This window comes from Ailuropoda melanoleuca, chromosome X (genome assembly GCF_002007445.2).
Source record: "Ailuropoda melanoleuca isolate Jingjing chromosome X, ASM200744v2, whole genome shotgun sequence".
NCBI lineage: Eukaryota > Metazoa > Chordata > Mammalia > Carnivora > Ursidae > Ailuropoda > Ailuropoda melanoleuca.
In genome coordinates this window covers 40073468-40089681 of record NC_048238.1, presented here as the reverse complement: position 1 = coordinate 40089681, position 16214 = coordinate 40073468, and the positions used below count along the sequence as shown (strand labels likewise).

Genomic DNA, 16214 nt, shown 5'->3' with positions numbered 1-16214 from the left:
TTGAATCATTATGTAATGCTCCTCTTGTCCCTGGTAATTTTCTTTGCTCTGATGTCTAATCTATCCGATATTAGTACAGCCACTCCAGCTTTCTTTTGATTGGTGTTTGCATGGTATACCTTTTTGCACCCACTTACTTGTAAACTACCTGTATTATTATATTTAAATGGAATAGAGTAAAATGTGCCTATTCCATCTTGTCTGGAACAGCAAGGTTGCTCACTCTATTTTTGCAATTCCTCTCTAAATTTAGACATATTATCTCAAAATCTCTTATTTCAAAAAATTACCTCAAAATAAAAAATTAATTATTAAGAAAAGGACATACATAATAAAAAGGGCATCTTATTCATGTTCTTACCATATCTGGAGAATATTAAATTAAGAAGGAAAAGAATCAACTTGAGGCTTTGTGAGATTTTCACTTACTGCACTCTCCCATAAGAAGGAAAGAAACAGGCTAAGAAACAAGTAAAACTTACAGGCCTGAGGGTCACTGGAGGGTGATTCCCAATCTGTGGGCCAGTGGGTAACAAAGAAAATCAGTTGGTAACAAGGAAAATCAGTCGGTAACAAGAATGTAACTATTTTTCCTTAAAAGATAAATATTCACCATACCTGGTGCTCCTGGTTTTTCTTTAGGAGTAGGAACTCTTCTTCCAGTACTTGCATTTTCTAGTTTCCCTGTCTGGATTTTAGTTATTTTATTACTTACTGGCATTTCCAAAAGGTTCACAGAATTTAAAACGTATAACTTGAGAAGAAATAAAATTCTAATTAATTAGTTCTACCACTTCTTAGTTCTGTAAAAGAAATGATGAGTGAGAAAGCGGGAAAGTACTGACTAAAATGTGGCTTTCTGAGAATTAGTTGTGTTCAGTCATTTATGCCGTTCACGCTTCAGTGCCCCAGGAAGCCGGATTTGGATACAGGTAAGTAGTCATTTGAGACAAAACTGCAAAAGGTTACCGCTGAACTGTTTTAAATGCTAACCAAAGGGATCACTAAATGATCTAAGATAAAGACTAGAGAGCATAGCTGGAAACTAATTATATCCTCTTGGCCCTAGGAAGCCAAACTTCATGTAAACTAAAAGCATTCATATAGGAATATGAATCACAGAGAAAAGGAAACAGGTTTTTCTTCTCTGTCCTTTTCTCCTATCATCTCAGTGCTGTTTTGATCATCCTGAGTAACAGTGTTTAAAAAAAAATGATAGATAAAAAATTAAACTCTCAAAAACCTGAAATAAAACGCATTGTTGCTGTGTGTAGAAAGTGACTACCCTTGTCAAAAAATACCTATTATGTCCAGACCATGGTTGATTGTCATAGTGATGAAACTTTCCTGGACACTAAGCCTCAATATTTTGTTATCTGAGAATCTGCAATTTAATTTCATCCTTCAAGATCAAAGGCACACAATTAACTTGGCACATTGATCTGACGAATCCATGGAAAGCTGCCAGGCAAGACAAGTCCACAGATTAACTCATTAGTTTATAATGCCTAAAACAACTTTGGGCAAACTGATGAGAATTGAACAGAGGCTAAAAACCCAAAGTCATTCACCAATATGTCTTTCTATACAGTTCACCGAAAAACATCTAACCTCTACTTGACCACTCAGTGAAGGAGCACACTATTTAACAAGGCAATCCATTAATTTCATCCTTCAAGATTCCAATCGATCCTGAAGGATAAAATTAAATAGCACACTATTTAACAAGGCAATCCATTCCAATTTTTAGACAGCTCTAAATGAAGAAATAACTTTCTATGAACAGAAAAAAATCTGCCTTTTAACTTCCTAATTCTGCCTACTAGATTTATACTTGTTAACAGGTTCAAATCTCTCCCTACCTTTATCCCCAAACTCTCTCTTGATCCTACATCACTTTTCTCTATTTAATACTTAATTTCTTCCTTTCCGTTCTCTTACGAACTCCTCAAAAAGTAGTCTATGGTTTCTCTTCTCCTCCTTGCTTGTAATCACTCCTCAACAGGCTTCTATCATACCAGAGTTCTTGAAAATGTCACCAGTTTGGGCGTATTTCCCAACCCTCATCTCTAAGTACCTGTATGCTGCATTTGACATGCTGATCTCCCTCCTTCCCACCAGTGCTCTTGAAACAACTGCCTTGGTTTCCCAAGGCTTTTTCTGGGTTCCCTGTGTTGCTCCCGAATATCCTTCTCTTCCTCTAACCATGTTACCATGTAACCAAGCAACCACCATTTTATCATCTCACGAATTCTGTGGGTCAGGAATTCAGATAAGGCATGGCAGGAATGGCTTTTTTCCTACTCTAAGATGTCTGGAATCTCAGCTGGGAAGACAAACAACTGGAATCATCTGGAGGCTTCTTCACTTATCTGGCACCTTTGACAGGGATGATTTGGCTCAGCAGATACCATCTCCAGCATGCCCACATAAGACCTCTCCAGCAGACGCGGCTTCAGGGTAGTAAGAGTGCTTACATGGCTAGTGTTTCCCCAAAGTGTCCTACACTACACACATGCTTATGGCTCTAAGGAAGAAAGCAAAGGAAAGAAAGAGGGAGGGGAAGAGGGAGAAGGAAAAAAAAAAGAACAAATCCAAAACCCCCTGCCAACCATATAGATCAACCTGGAAGGTGATTAACACCAAGGCCACTGGCTCTTCCTCCCTTCTAGTGGTTTCCATTGGCACCCTCCTTTATGCCGTCACAAAATCTAGAAAAATCTCTAAATTCTTTCTCTTCTCTCACCCTGGATCAGTCATCAAATCCTGCCAAGTTAACCTCTGAAATAATCTTCTATATCAATATTCCCATTTTAACCTTCATTTTCCTAGTTTGGGACCTAACCATCTCCTAAAACCAAGACTATGCTAACAGCTTCCTAACTAACTGGTCTTAGGACTCCTGATCTTGTTGCCCTCAAATTTACCTTCCACCCAACTGCCAGAGACTTATCTGAAACACAAATTGGACTATGTCCCTTCACCGCTGAGAGACTTCAATGGCTTTCCTATGTCCTTAGACCTTTATTAAGATCCTCATGAAAGCCAACAAGGTCCTCCCCAGTCAAGCTGCACCTCATTCTGCAGCTTTATCTCTCACCACACTGCCCTGCTTTTATGCTCTAGCAACACTGAACCTCTGTAGTTCCCATCCCCATGCTGCTTCTCACCCATATGCTTTATATACCATCCCTTCTGCCTGGAAGGTCCTCTTCTCACTTCCTCACTTAGAAACATATAACTCATCCTTATAAGGCTTAGAAAACATGTCACCTCTTCTAAAAGGCCTCCCTTGTCTGACTCACCCATACCTTGACAATCCCAAAAGCAACATGCCCTAGGAATGGCCTGGGTATAGCACCATCACTAACTTAAACTATATTATATAACTAACTATATTTTATATATATATATATATATAATTTATTTATTTTAATCTCCAACCAGAATATGAATTCCTACCAGGCATGGGCTAGATTTTTTGAAAGATTTGTAATGGATGTTATTCTTCATCTCTTTGAAAATCCTAAACTTTAAAAGTCGTTCTAAATTGATTCTCATTGGGAGTGGGAGAAAAACAATTCTCATTTGCTGGTTGCTAAATGGACAACTGTCCTTACTTTGAAATTTAAGTTTGCAGGCTAACCTTGGAGAAAGTTCATTTCCCTCCTTCATTCACCCTCTCTATTGAGAGGTGTTTCCTCCCAGGAAGCTTCCTATCCTACCAAGAGGGAGAAAGGTACAGATTTAGACAGTAAGCCAATAATACATTTGTCTCTGGCCCTGAGTCTTTCTCCGCTCTCTTGCCTGCCACTCTGAATAGAAGTAACATCTTTTTCATGGGCAATCCTTGACTTCACAGTCAGGGATCATTTCCTCCATTCACTGAATGTTTCGATCCCCATTATCTACAGAAATACAATCCCCAGACATCTCTACCTTTTTTGGGATCTAGAGTCCAGCACATCAGTAACTAGAGGCCCATGACTAACAGTCTGCACGGACTGTTTGATCTGTTTCTGGTCCAGAGATTTGCTTTTCTTGATCACAGATATGTCTTTCTAATTTTTATTTTATTTAATTTATTATCACTTTGTTTAGAAATGAGGTAGGTATTTTTTAATAATTTTTATTTTGCTATATTAGTCACCATACAGTACATCCCCCGTTTTTGATGCAATGTTCCATGATTCATTATTTGCGCATAACACCCAGTGCACCATGCAATATTTGCCCTCCTTAATACCCATCACTGGCCTATCCCAATCCCCCACACCCCCCTCCCCTCTGAAGCCCTCGGTTTGTTTAACGTATGAAATCAGAGCCATCTTGATCAGAAGTCCTTAGTTTTAAATTTTACAAGTACGACATAATCTTTCAGATCAGGGTTCAGCAAGCTACAGCTCCTAGGCCAAATCTAGCTCACTGCTTGTTTTTGGTATAGCCCATAAGCTAAAAATGGCATTTATATTTTTAAATGGTTGAAAAAAATCAAAAGAAGAGTAATATTTCGTGACAGGTAAAAATTATATAAAATTCTTATTTCAGTGTCCATAAATAAAGTTTTATTGGAATACAGTCATACCCATTCATTTATGCTATTCTAGTTACCACTTCCTATGTAACAAACCACTGCAAAACAGAGTGGCATAAAGCAACTACCATTTTATCACCTCACAAATTCTGTGGGTCAGGAATTCAGATAAGGCATGGCAGGAATGACTTTTTTCCTACTCTAAGATGTCTGGAATCTCAGCTGGGAAGACAAACAACTGGAATCATCTGGAGGCTTCTTCACTTATCTGGCACCTTTGACAGGGATGATTTGGCTCAGCAGACACCATCTCCAGCATGCCCACATAAGACCTCTCCAGCAGACGCGGCTTCAGGGTAGTAAGAGTGCTTACATGGCAGCTCAGGGGTCCCACCATGACTATTCTAGCAAACAAGACAGAAGTTGCATTGCCTTTTATGACTTAGCCTCAGAAGTCATATATTCTACTGTATTGGTTGAAGCAGTCACAAGTCAACTCAGATCTAGCTGGAAGGATACACAGGTCCTGCCTCCCGATGAAAGTAGTGTCAAAAAATCTGCAGCTATGCTTTAAACTTGCATTTATGGTCTTCACATCATTTAGTACCAAGGATCCAGAATTAATGACTCTGACTTAAAATGTGAGGCACATTCAGGTATCAGAGCATCCCCCCCCAAAAAAAACCACGCACACACACACACACACAAACAAAACCAGCTTCACAAAAGGACTGTCATCAAGGACCTGACTTTGAGCAATTTTAATACTTTCCTATTTGTTTCTGAGCAGCCTTTAATTCTGAACATACCGAACACATGAGTTTTTAAATGTTACAGAAGTAACTGAAGCCTTTAAGAAGAGTAATCCGGTGATGGGTATTAAGGAGGGCACGTATTGCATGGTGCACTGGGTGTTATACGCAAGTAATGAATCATGGAACTTTACATCAAAAACTAGGGATGTACTGTATGGTGACTACCATAATATAATAAAAAATTATTATTAAAAAAAGAAGAGTAATCTGTATTTGTGTGATAAATAGCAAAAATGGCCCTAATTCTCTACCTTTTTCTTTAGTTATGCCCATTCGAGGTGACTTTGAAACTTCTTCCCACTCCTTGAATCTAGACTGGCTTTGTGACTTGCTTAGGGCAACAGAATCCAGCAGAGATGAAGGTGTGCCAGTTCTGAGCCTTGGCCTCAAGAGGCCTGGCTGGTTCTACTTAGTTTTAGAAATCTGCCCAGCTACCATGAAAACAAGCCTGGGCTAGCCTGCTGCAGGAGAAGAGATGTAAAGCCCAGTGCTCTACCCACTACCATTGCCCCAGCTGACCAGCCACCCTCAAAAGCAGAAGCTCTCTGCTGACCTGTAGCTGACACAGGCATAAGGGAGACCAGCTAAGAAAAGCAGAAGAACTCAGCTGAACCCAGCCCAAATAGCCAACTCTTAGAATAATGAACTAAAGAATTACTATTTTGAGCCTCTAACTTTTGAAGTGGTTAGATGTACAGCAATAGTTAGCTGATAGAATTTAGAAGACGGTTTTTAATGATAAACTGTAGAATGGGAATTTCATCACACACTTCAGACCTACTACACTGAATCACTTCAGACACTGAATGATTCTCCAAAGCAGGAACTACTACTGGGCTCTACTGAAAAGGGCACTCAAGTTAATGCCACGATCACAGAGGGGTCAAATACCTGATCCAAAAGAAGAAATCTGTAATAGCACCCACACAAAAAACAAAATCACTCCATCTGCAAGTCTCCCATCTTACCTGATGCCAAAACAGCCATAAAGTACCTCCTCAGGCTACAGGTAAGTGGCACCTGAAATCAGCAGTTAACCAGTTAACTAGAATGTCAGAGTTATACATCCCATGTCCCTAATGAGTGAACTTATTGCTATTAGAATGCTTGTTCTTTTTAGCTATAATCCCCATCCTCTTTCTAAAAAATATTTATTTATTTGTTTGTTTGTTTATTTATTTGAGAGAGAGAAAAAAAAGCACAAGCACGGGGAGAGGCAGAGGGAGAGGAAGACGAGCAGACTCCCCACTGACCAGGACCCTAAGATCATGACCTGGGCCGAATTCAAGAGCCGGACACTTAACCGACCGAACCACTCAGGTGCCCCTATCCCCAACCTTGATATTTGCCTCAGTGTCATCATTTGGTGTACTCCAGTAAAGGCAGGACAGATACCAATTCAAAAAATTAATTACACACATGTAACTACACACACCCCCCCCCCCCCTCCTCCCTCTCTCTCTTCCTGTCTTAACCACTGTGCCACCCAGGCGCCCTGACACTTCTATTTCCACAGAAACCCCCCCCCCCCCCCCCCCCAGAATTCACACATTCAATTATAAGCTGACTTCCAGGCTGGCTTCCAAGAGACCCTCTGAGACAGCAAATGTTTGTTCCAACAGTGCAATTTCTCAAAATACTTAGGACATTTTTTGCTTGGATTTGCTTTCTGTTCCTTTGGCATCATATTCCTTTGAATAAGGTCAACGGAAGCAGAATTTTTTCCTTTGAGAATGAATTTAATTTTTGGAAACAATCAAATGTCATCCAAAGTCCATTCAAGTGAATATGCAACTGAGGTGTGTAAAACCAGTTTTAGTCAGTCACAAGCTGGGAAAAGAAATTGCAAGGCTGATTTATAATTCCAATTCTACAGTTATTAGCTGGCAGGTTAAAACTCTAAAAGCACAAAACCTTCAATGGCTCCCTACTGCTCACAGCGCAGATTTCAAACTCCTAGGCCTAGTATTTAAGGCGCTCCACAATGTGGCCACAGCTCACCTTTCCAATCTTATTTTCCTTGCACAGTCTCTCGGGAAGCCAAGCCCCTCACTGCTCCCCACTCACGTGTCCTGGTTCTTTCTTGCATCCATGCATCTGTCTGCACTCCTCCCCTGGACCGCCCTCTATGTCCATGACATCTGTCTCTATACCTGATACTTTGCCCACCACTGTATGTGACTCAAATAAATATTCATTGAATGGATCAATTCCTTGGGTGGTTTATGAAATGGCTCTGAAGGTAATTCCAAAAAGGAGAGCTCCAAAAACATTCTAAGCAAGGGAATAAGTAGCTAGCCTTCAACGTGCATTTTGAGGATGAAGTCAGGAAACATTGGAATAGCAATTGATTTGTAGTCATGCTTACTGACTGCCTAACAAGGCCTAGTCAATCAGGTATTGAGCCGGAAACGAACTAAAAATTCCAGGCTACTCTAGTCTACCTAGACCATGGATCACTGTGTCATTGTATTTAAGACAGCAGGCCCTGGGAGTTCTGGATTTCTCTGGGTTTCTCTCTCAAAATACCCAAGTTAAAAACAAACACTACTTCTAGATATATACTTAGAAGTGACATTCCTGGGTCATTTAGTTTTATTTTTAATTTTTTTACGATCTCCATACTGTTTTCCACAGTGGCTGCAACATTTTACATTCCTACCAACAGCATACAAGGGTTCCGATTTCTCCACATCCTCACCAACACTTCTCTTTTAAAAAAATATATAATAGCCATCCTAACAGGTGTGAGGTGATAGCCCATTATGGTTTTGATTTTCATTTCCCTGATGATTAGTGATGTTGAGCACCTTTTCATATACCTGCTGGCCATATTATATATCCTAAAGAACTGAAGTCAGTATCTTGAAGAGATATCTGCACACCCATGCAGCATTATGTACAAGAGTCAAGATATGGAAACAACCCAAATGTCCATTGACAGATAAATGGATACAGAAAATGTGGCATATACATACAATGGAATATTATTCAACCTTTAAAAAGAAGGGAATCCTACCATTTGCAACAACAAGTATGACCCTGGAGGACATTATGCTAAGTGAAATTCCACTTATATGGGGGTATCTATAGTAGTCAAACTCACAGAAACAGAGAGTAGAATGGTGGTTGCCAGGGCCTGAGAGGAAGGGGAAATGGGGAATTATTTTTCAATGAGTATAAAGTTTGTTATTTAAGATGAATGAATTCTAGAGATTTGCTGTACAACATAGTGCCTATTAACAACACTATATCGTACACTTAAAAAGTTAAGAGGATAGATATCATGTTAAGTGTTATAACACAAAAGAAGACAAGAAGGAAACTTTTGAAGGTGATGGATATGTCTATTACCTTGATTGTGGTGATGGTTTCACAGGTATATGTATATGTCCAAACTCATCAAGTTGTATACACTGAATATATGCAGTTTTTGTGTATCAATTAGAATTGCTAAAAAAACACTAAGTCTGATAGGTGATGGATATGTCACAAGTTATTATAAATAATAAAGACTCGAAGAATTTATGAGATCCTTTCCCTTCCAATGAGATTAAGACTACTACAATAATATACTGGGAATATTTTCAAAGCATTTGCGTGGTGAAATTAGTTTATATTTGGTTGAACCACATGAAATTGCCATTGTTGTAGGTCAAAATGTTTTGAGTACCAGCAATTTCATATCATTCAACCTAATACTCTGGAATTTTGCTCATGAACAAAAATAAGTAAAAAAAGAAGACACCTTCCTTTGGCTTCAAAGCCTTCACACACTCTGGAGAATCTTAATTCTTACCAACTTTTGAGGATTTACTTGTAATAAACAAAGAAAAGAAATACACAAAGCCTTGCCTATACATATACATAATTTCTTAGTTCAAAATACCTAGTTTCCTTTAGGAGTTATATTCCACTTACCAGACTCAAGGTAATTGGCCTGTGAGTCCCCAGTGGGGTATTAGGTCTCTCCAGCTACATCTCAAATTTCTAGGTCCGGTCTGAGCACCCTCTTCCCATGTTCCATTTGCACACTACAAATAGGCCATCACACCCAGGATTCCTGAATGTTGTTTAATGCAAGGGAAGGTTGTTGATGAAAAGGCATCTAATCATTATTATCACACATGGGCTGGTGGGGGGGGAGCCTGATTTTATCTTCATTTCTTCAGCTTTTCCTGCCCCAGAGTTGCAGCCGGCTGGCTAGACTCTCTGGGTCTCTTTTTGGTCAGAGCAGGAGAAGCCTCATAAGCAGGATTCCTAACCCTGCATGTGTGGCTGGAGTGGTGAGGCAATTACCCTCTATCTTCCTGGGCAGCCTCAACAGGACCCTGCGAGGAGGCGCAGGTGCTGTGACTAACTGGCACACTCCCAGGCTACAGTCAACACCACGTGCTCAGAACAGAGGCTCAATTTTAATCCTTCTGAGACACCATTTCAGGAATCAGCCAATACACAGACATGTAATCAATGTAATGCTTTTGTGTGCTTGTGTGGGTCTTGAGCTGGTGAATTTTCCACATTAAAATTTTTAGAATTTTCTACATAGAAATTTTTAGAATTACCCAAAACCAGTATAAATGTAATCTTCTTTTAATGGTAAATGTTATTTCATGAGAAACACTGAATACATAATTTCAGCTCCAATGGTCAGAAGATCCTGTGCTTTCAAGTTTACTGCTAGAAATGCAAAACAGGGACAGCAAAACTCCATCATTCCACCTCTGTTCCTTCAGTACAGGATGTTTTCCTCTTTCAAAGGTCTTTTTTTTTTTTATAAGATCTTTCATCCAGTGTGTTTTAAATAACTGATTTTCTCTATTTCCCCAAGCAGATTATTGCATGGTCTAATTAAGTAGTCCCTTAGGAAACATCATCCCTGACATGCAAAGAGAGACAAAACAATGGTGGAAGACTGTGGAAACAGGAATATTTCATTTCCACCAACTGAAAAACTATAAAAATCCAAAGTGCCAAAATTCCTCCTAAGCTATTCGTATGCAGTGATTTGAAGTATCAGTAATTCACGGGAGACTGGTAAAAGGTTCTTAGTTTTACTGTTTTTACCAGGTTCTGAATTCAGAACCCCACATTCCTACTTTGACAGTTGACAGCATTACAACCACCTAAAAACAGGTTCAGAAGGTTCTACTGCAGACGGTGTAAGTGATGCCTATTTTTGCAAGGACCTGTCTGAGAAGCAAAGCTGAGGGGGAACTCAGTCTCACATGTTCACTCTTAGAGGAATCCTCAAATAATTCAACAGAGATTTGGTGAAAGACCTTGGGCTGGAATTTCAGAAACCCGGGTGTGCTCAAATTTTTAGATCATTAACACACTATTTTTATTATAGTGGCTTTGTAGTAAATTTTAATCTGGTAGAACAAATTCTCCTCACAAAATTTCCTGATGATTCTTGGGCATTTACTCTTTCCAAAATGCAGATCTGATTGTGATAGCCCTTAGTGTAAAACCCTTCCATTGCTCTCCAGTGCTCACAGATTTCCTTGTAGGCCCCTGTAGGGTTGTAATTTAATAAGTGGAGAGTACAAGTTTAGGGCCAAAGCTGACTGCTTAAAGGAGAGGAGAGTCAGTGATACCACCCCTTTCTCTGCCCTGGTTCTTCACCAGGCTCACTCTCTCCTTTTAATAAGTATTGAACAAATATTTAACAATGGTTTGCATGGGTGCTATGTTGGGGTCCCCAAGACCACCTCCAACTTCTGTGATTCACCAGGAGGACCCACAGAACTCAGCATATAATCATACTCTTGGATATCATTTACTACAGTGAAAGGATACAAAGCAAAATCAGCAAAGGGAAAATGCACACTAGCTGAAATACAGGGGAGATCAGGCACAAGCTTCCCAGAGTCCTCTCCCAGTGGAGTTACACAAGGATGCACTTAATCTCCCTAGCAACGAGTTGTGACAACACATGTGAAATGCTGTCTACTAGGGAAGCTCATCAGGGACTCAGTGCCCAGGGTTTTGATTGGAGGCTGGTTACACAGGCACCCTCTGACTGGCAAATACCCAAATTCCAGACTCCCAAGAAGGAAAGCAGGTGTTCAACAGAAACACATTGTTTGTATAAACAGTTCAGGCACAATGAGCCACCTTTATCAATCAGTTCTGGGAACGGTGGGAACCCTCCTGAAAATCAAGTTCCCAGATGCCCACCAAGGGACAACCTTGTAAGCAGGCCTTTCAAAGTCAGGTCTGCTATGATACTTTTTTTGCACAGATGCCAATCATTAGCCTGGGAAAGCACCAACAAATCCTGTCCAGATGTGGATGAGAGAAACAAAATCATGAGACTTCTCTGGGCAAGATGCTAAGGGAACAAGAATGGAGAAACACCTACCCTCTCCCAGTGGCAAAAAGGAAGGGGCCATGAGGACTGCTTCTTGGGAGAGGCAATGCCTGAGCCAGGTCTGGACACATGATAGATGTTGTGGCATGTCTAGATTTAAATCCCAACCAGGTGGGTGATCTTGGCTAGTTAATTAACTAAACTAAGCTATATATCAGGAAATGAGTTACCCGCATGGACCAGGGCTATTAATCACTTTGATTCCCTGCTTAAACTTTGCATGGCTTCCAAACCTTTTGTAAGCCATTTGGCCTTGCTAGAGGCGGTGCCAATCTACTTCTCCAGCCCCACCTATGCCTCTCTGCCCCTTCACTCTCTGTGATCCAGCCTTTCTGGCCTTATTTTAGTGCCTAGAATATGCTTCCTCCTTCTATTTCCAAGGTTCTGTACATACTCCTCACCCCCTTACCCACCCTTGTTCATCATCACCTTACCTACTTCACACATTTAACTCCTAGTCATGTCAGATTTCAATCCAAACAACACCTCTTCAGGGCAGCCTCGCCCGCCCCAGAGTGTATCAGAACCCCTGTCATTTGCTTTCCAGAACCAGTAACTTCTTCTCTATCACTGTGAGCACAATAAAGTCCATTTTTTTACACTTACACACTTCAAGAAGGTAGAGACTATGCCTGTGTTATTCACAGTGATAACCTCTGAGCCTAACATGGTACCTATCACATAGTGGGCACTCAGTAAATGTATGAAAGAGGAATGAATGAGGGTTCACTCTCAGTTCATGTGGCCTGGGTGAGGGCAACTCTGCCCCTCCCTCCCTAACAAATATACACCTTCTGGGTCTAAGGCACATGACCCAGGGTATATCAACAGGTCATCCATGGGCTTTTACAGAAGTATTGGGAAAGAGGCACTGCATCTGCCGCAGATAGTCTGCCTGGGAGTGAAACTAACTCAGAGGAAAGCAAAGCTGAGAGGAGGAGATTCAGGGCTGCGATTAGGATATAGCCATACCTAAAAGCAGCAGTCCACGGGCTATTCGTTTACCAGTAAAATTTCTTTTTGTTTCTTGTTGAACTGGGATTCTGACACATGTAACTAAGAATCCTAATACAAAACTGATAACTGGAATTAGACAGGTAGTTGGTCCCAAGGAACAACAGAAAGACCATCAGCAAACCTAACTTGTAAGGATCTGAGCTACTGGCCTAGGGAATCCTCATCGTTCCTTAAAGTATAAACAGGTTTGGTTCTGGTGGTGCAGGGAGAAGAAGACACCCTGGCTGGGGAGTAGAACACAGGTAACCTGGGTATTCATAATTCTAAAAACCACCTTGTTCCTCTCCACAGGGCTAAAAAACTATTTGCAGCTATGACAGCAAAATCAATTCCTTTCATCTATGAAAACTCACAGAAACCAGACCTCCCAACAGACTGGAGAGAGACAAAAATCTCCCTTATTTTCAAAGGCATAGAATATGATTGCTACAAATCAAAAATGTCAATCCCACTCCAAACTCAGTTCTAGTCCATATTAATAAAGCACTGGCTGGATAAGCATTTGAAAAAAGAAAAAGAAATACTCACTAGCAGCTAGCACGGGTTCTTCAAAACCATGACACACTCAACTTACCCTAGACTCCTTTCTGCTCTAGTCACTTGATTCATTTATTGAGATAAATCTTTGTAAGTACAGTACGTGTGGAGGTAGGATTTTCCAGTTGACAAGATGAAGAACTGAGGCTGCAGACAGGTAAACCTGAAAGGTGTCTTGTGGGGGGACACAGAGCTATGCCCTTGGCCCTGTGCTGATCAAAACTCTGATCAGTAACGCAGATGAACCTACTAGGTTACTCACCTAGGAGGGGTCTGACCTCTGATGAATGTTACCCCTCCTAGGTCAGGTATCAGAGGAAAGGGAAGAATTCAGAAGCTAATACGATAAGAAAAAAACCAGGATGAAATTTAACTAGAATATATGTAGAGCCACTGCAATTTTAAAAACTCTTATTTCCCGAACGCAGGGTGATAGCAGTTCAGTTTTTGATGCCAGCAAATACCACACAGGGTAATGCAGCTGCTCAACTTGGGCTGAATTCAGAACATACCATCTACCTCAGTTGGAACAACCAAGTTCCAGTCTGGGTATTTCAGAGAAACAATGACTAACAAAAGTGAATCCAGAGATGGGAACCAAGATTACAAAAAGATCTGGGAATCATGTCACGTAAATGACAGCTGGAAGGGTGAGAATGTAAATTGGTATGGTCATTTTGGGTAGCAAAGAAAGAATCCTGTAAAACTGAAAACACCCATACCTTGTGACCCAGCAATCTTATTTCTTTTTTTTTTTTAAGATTTTATTTATTTATTTGACAGAGATAGAGACAGCCAGTGAGAGAGGGAACACAAGCAGGGGGAATGGGAGAGGAAGAAGCAGGCTCGTAGCGGAAGAGCCTGATGTGGGGCTCGATCCCATAATGCTGGGATCACGCCCTGAGCCGAAGGCAGATGCTTAACCGCTGTGTCACCCAGGCGCCCCAGCAATCTTATTTCTAGATACATATCTTGGAGAAACTCTCACAAACTTACATAATTACCAATACAGAATTTCTTTTTTTTTTTTTAAAGATTTTATTTATTTATTCGACAGAGATAGAGACAGCCAGCGAGAGAGGGAACACAAGCAGGGGGAGTGGGAGAGGAAGAAGCAGGCTCCTAGCGGAAGAGCCTGATGTGGGGCTTGATCCCATAACGCCGGGATCACGCCCTGAGCCGAAGGCAGACGCTTAACCGCTGTGCCACCCAGGCGCCCCACCAATACAGAATTTCTTATAAAAGCAAAATTCAGGAAGTACTTGGGCTTTTGTCAATAGGAGAGTGGCTAGACAGAATAAGGTCAATTCACACTCTGGGATACTTTACAGCCACTAAAAACAATGATGTAGGTCTACTTACCAATCAGGATGGGCTACGTTTGCCAAAGTAACAAAAGGAACCTAAAATCTGAGCTTAACACAATCGTAGTCTCTTTATTCCTTATGCTATATGTTTAAAGTGAGCTGGCAAAAAAGCTAAATGTAGTTATTCTCAGACCCGGGCTGACAGAGGACCCATCTCTATTTGCCAGGGACACGAAAGGCAGTAAATTTCATATCGGCTCTTAAAATTTCCATCTGGAAGTGTACCCATTATATTGTTGACATTTCATTGACCAAAGCAAGTCACATAGCCACACCTAACTTCCAAAGGGGCAGGAACTACAATCCTACCGTATGCCCAGAAGGCAGACAGCCAAAAAATTATGTTATACATAATGACTAAGACAATATACAGTATGGAGAGACTAATACAAAATATATGAAAAGGTCTAAGACATTTTGCTGTGTGGACAAAACACACAGATACATTAATAATACCACCATTTATGTAAGTTAAAACAGAGATCCGAAGCAAATCCATGTTGTTTATACATACCTATATATGCATGAAACTGAGGGAGGAGGATGACACTGGAAGAGGTGATCAAAGGGAAATAATCATGTCTGTAATGTTTTAATTCCTTTATTTAAGAAAAAAATATGACAAAATCTTAATTGTTGATAATTCTGGCTGGTGGAGAGTTGAGTGTTTATTATATTAATGTATGAATTTTTCCATTGTGTTAAAATCCTTGGAATAAGAAGCTGTTGAAAGAACCAGGAATTTTTTAGCCTGAGAAGACCAGAGATGGGAGAAAGGGGAATGGCAAGTAGGAAAATAGATGAGTTTAACTGTTTTGGACAAAGGAGATATGCTCTGCGTGGTAATGAAGGGGAGAGCTGGGCACAATGGTGAGAGTTCCCAGAAGGCAGATCTTGGCTTGGGAATAAAGAATGACCTATCACAGAAAGATGAGTGAGTAGCTTCAAGAATGTGTGGAGGAAAAATATGTATTATTTGGGGGGAAAAAGTGCTCAAGAGTCAGACAACTGCCTGTCTGACAGAATATTGTGAAGAGGATTGCTACACTGGGAAGGTATCTGGATTTGGTGATCTCCAAGGTCCTTCCAATTCTCAGATTCCAACAACCTTGGACCAGAACCTCTCAATTTAGAGCTCAGAGGCTCTGGGAAGTAGCACAATTATCCCAAGACAACCTTTAAAAAATAATGCAACAATCTGAATTCAGTAAAGCCTTTAATGGTGCTACCCGGGAATATTTCACAATCAGTAAGGAATAATTCATTTAATTGGGCCTGAAAATTAATATAGGCAGGGGGTTACAAAAATTATTCCGGCCTTGAATAAAGCTAGCTTTAAATCTCATGCCTGGTCAACCTTATGCACATAATTAAATCAGTACTATTTGTAGAACTGTAGCCTATTTAATCACTGCTTCTGTGGCTTATCAGTTGTTCTCCCAGTTCCAAAGTCAAACTGCTCCCACAGCTAAAGGGTTCTCCACAGAAACATCCCACTGAAATGAATATTACTTGGTAAAATCAAAGTGTAAGAATAATGAATGTGTTTTCTTTTTAAATAGTTGCTT

The 16214-nt window shown here is 40.4% G+C and overlaps 1 protein-coding gene across 2 annotated transcripts in view; it reads right to left on the bottom strand.

Moving 5' to 3' along the window:
• The window catches only part of JADE3 (jade family PHD finger 3), a 135445-nt gene that overhangs the window by 74965 nt on the left and 44266 nt on the right, over window positions 1–16214 (bottom strand). Inside the window, exon 1 of one of the 2 annotated variants that reach the window (XM_034649319.1) lies at window positions 483–501. The exons of the other annotated variant lie outside the window; for it this stretch is intronic. The gene's annotated coding sequence lies outside the window, so the exon portion shown is untranslated. Of the gene's footprint in view, window positions 1–482; window positions 502–16214 lie in introns of those variants that run through there. 2 annotated transcript variants of the gene reach the window in all.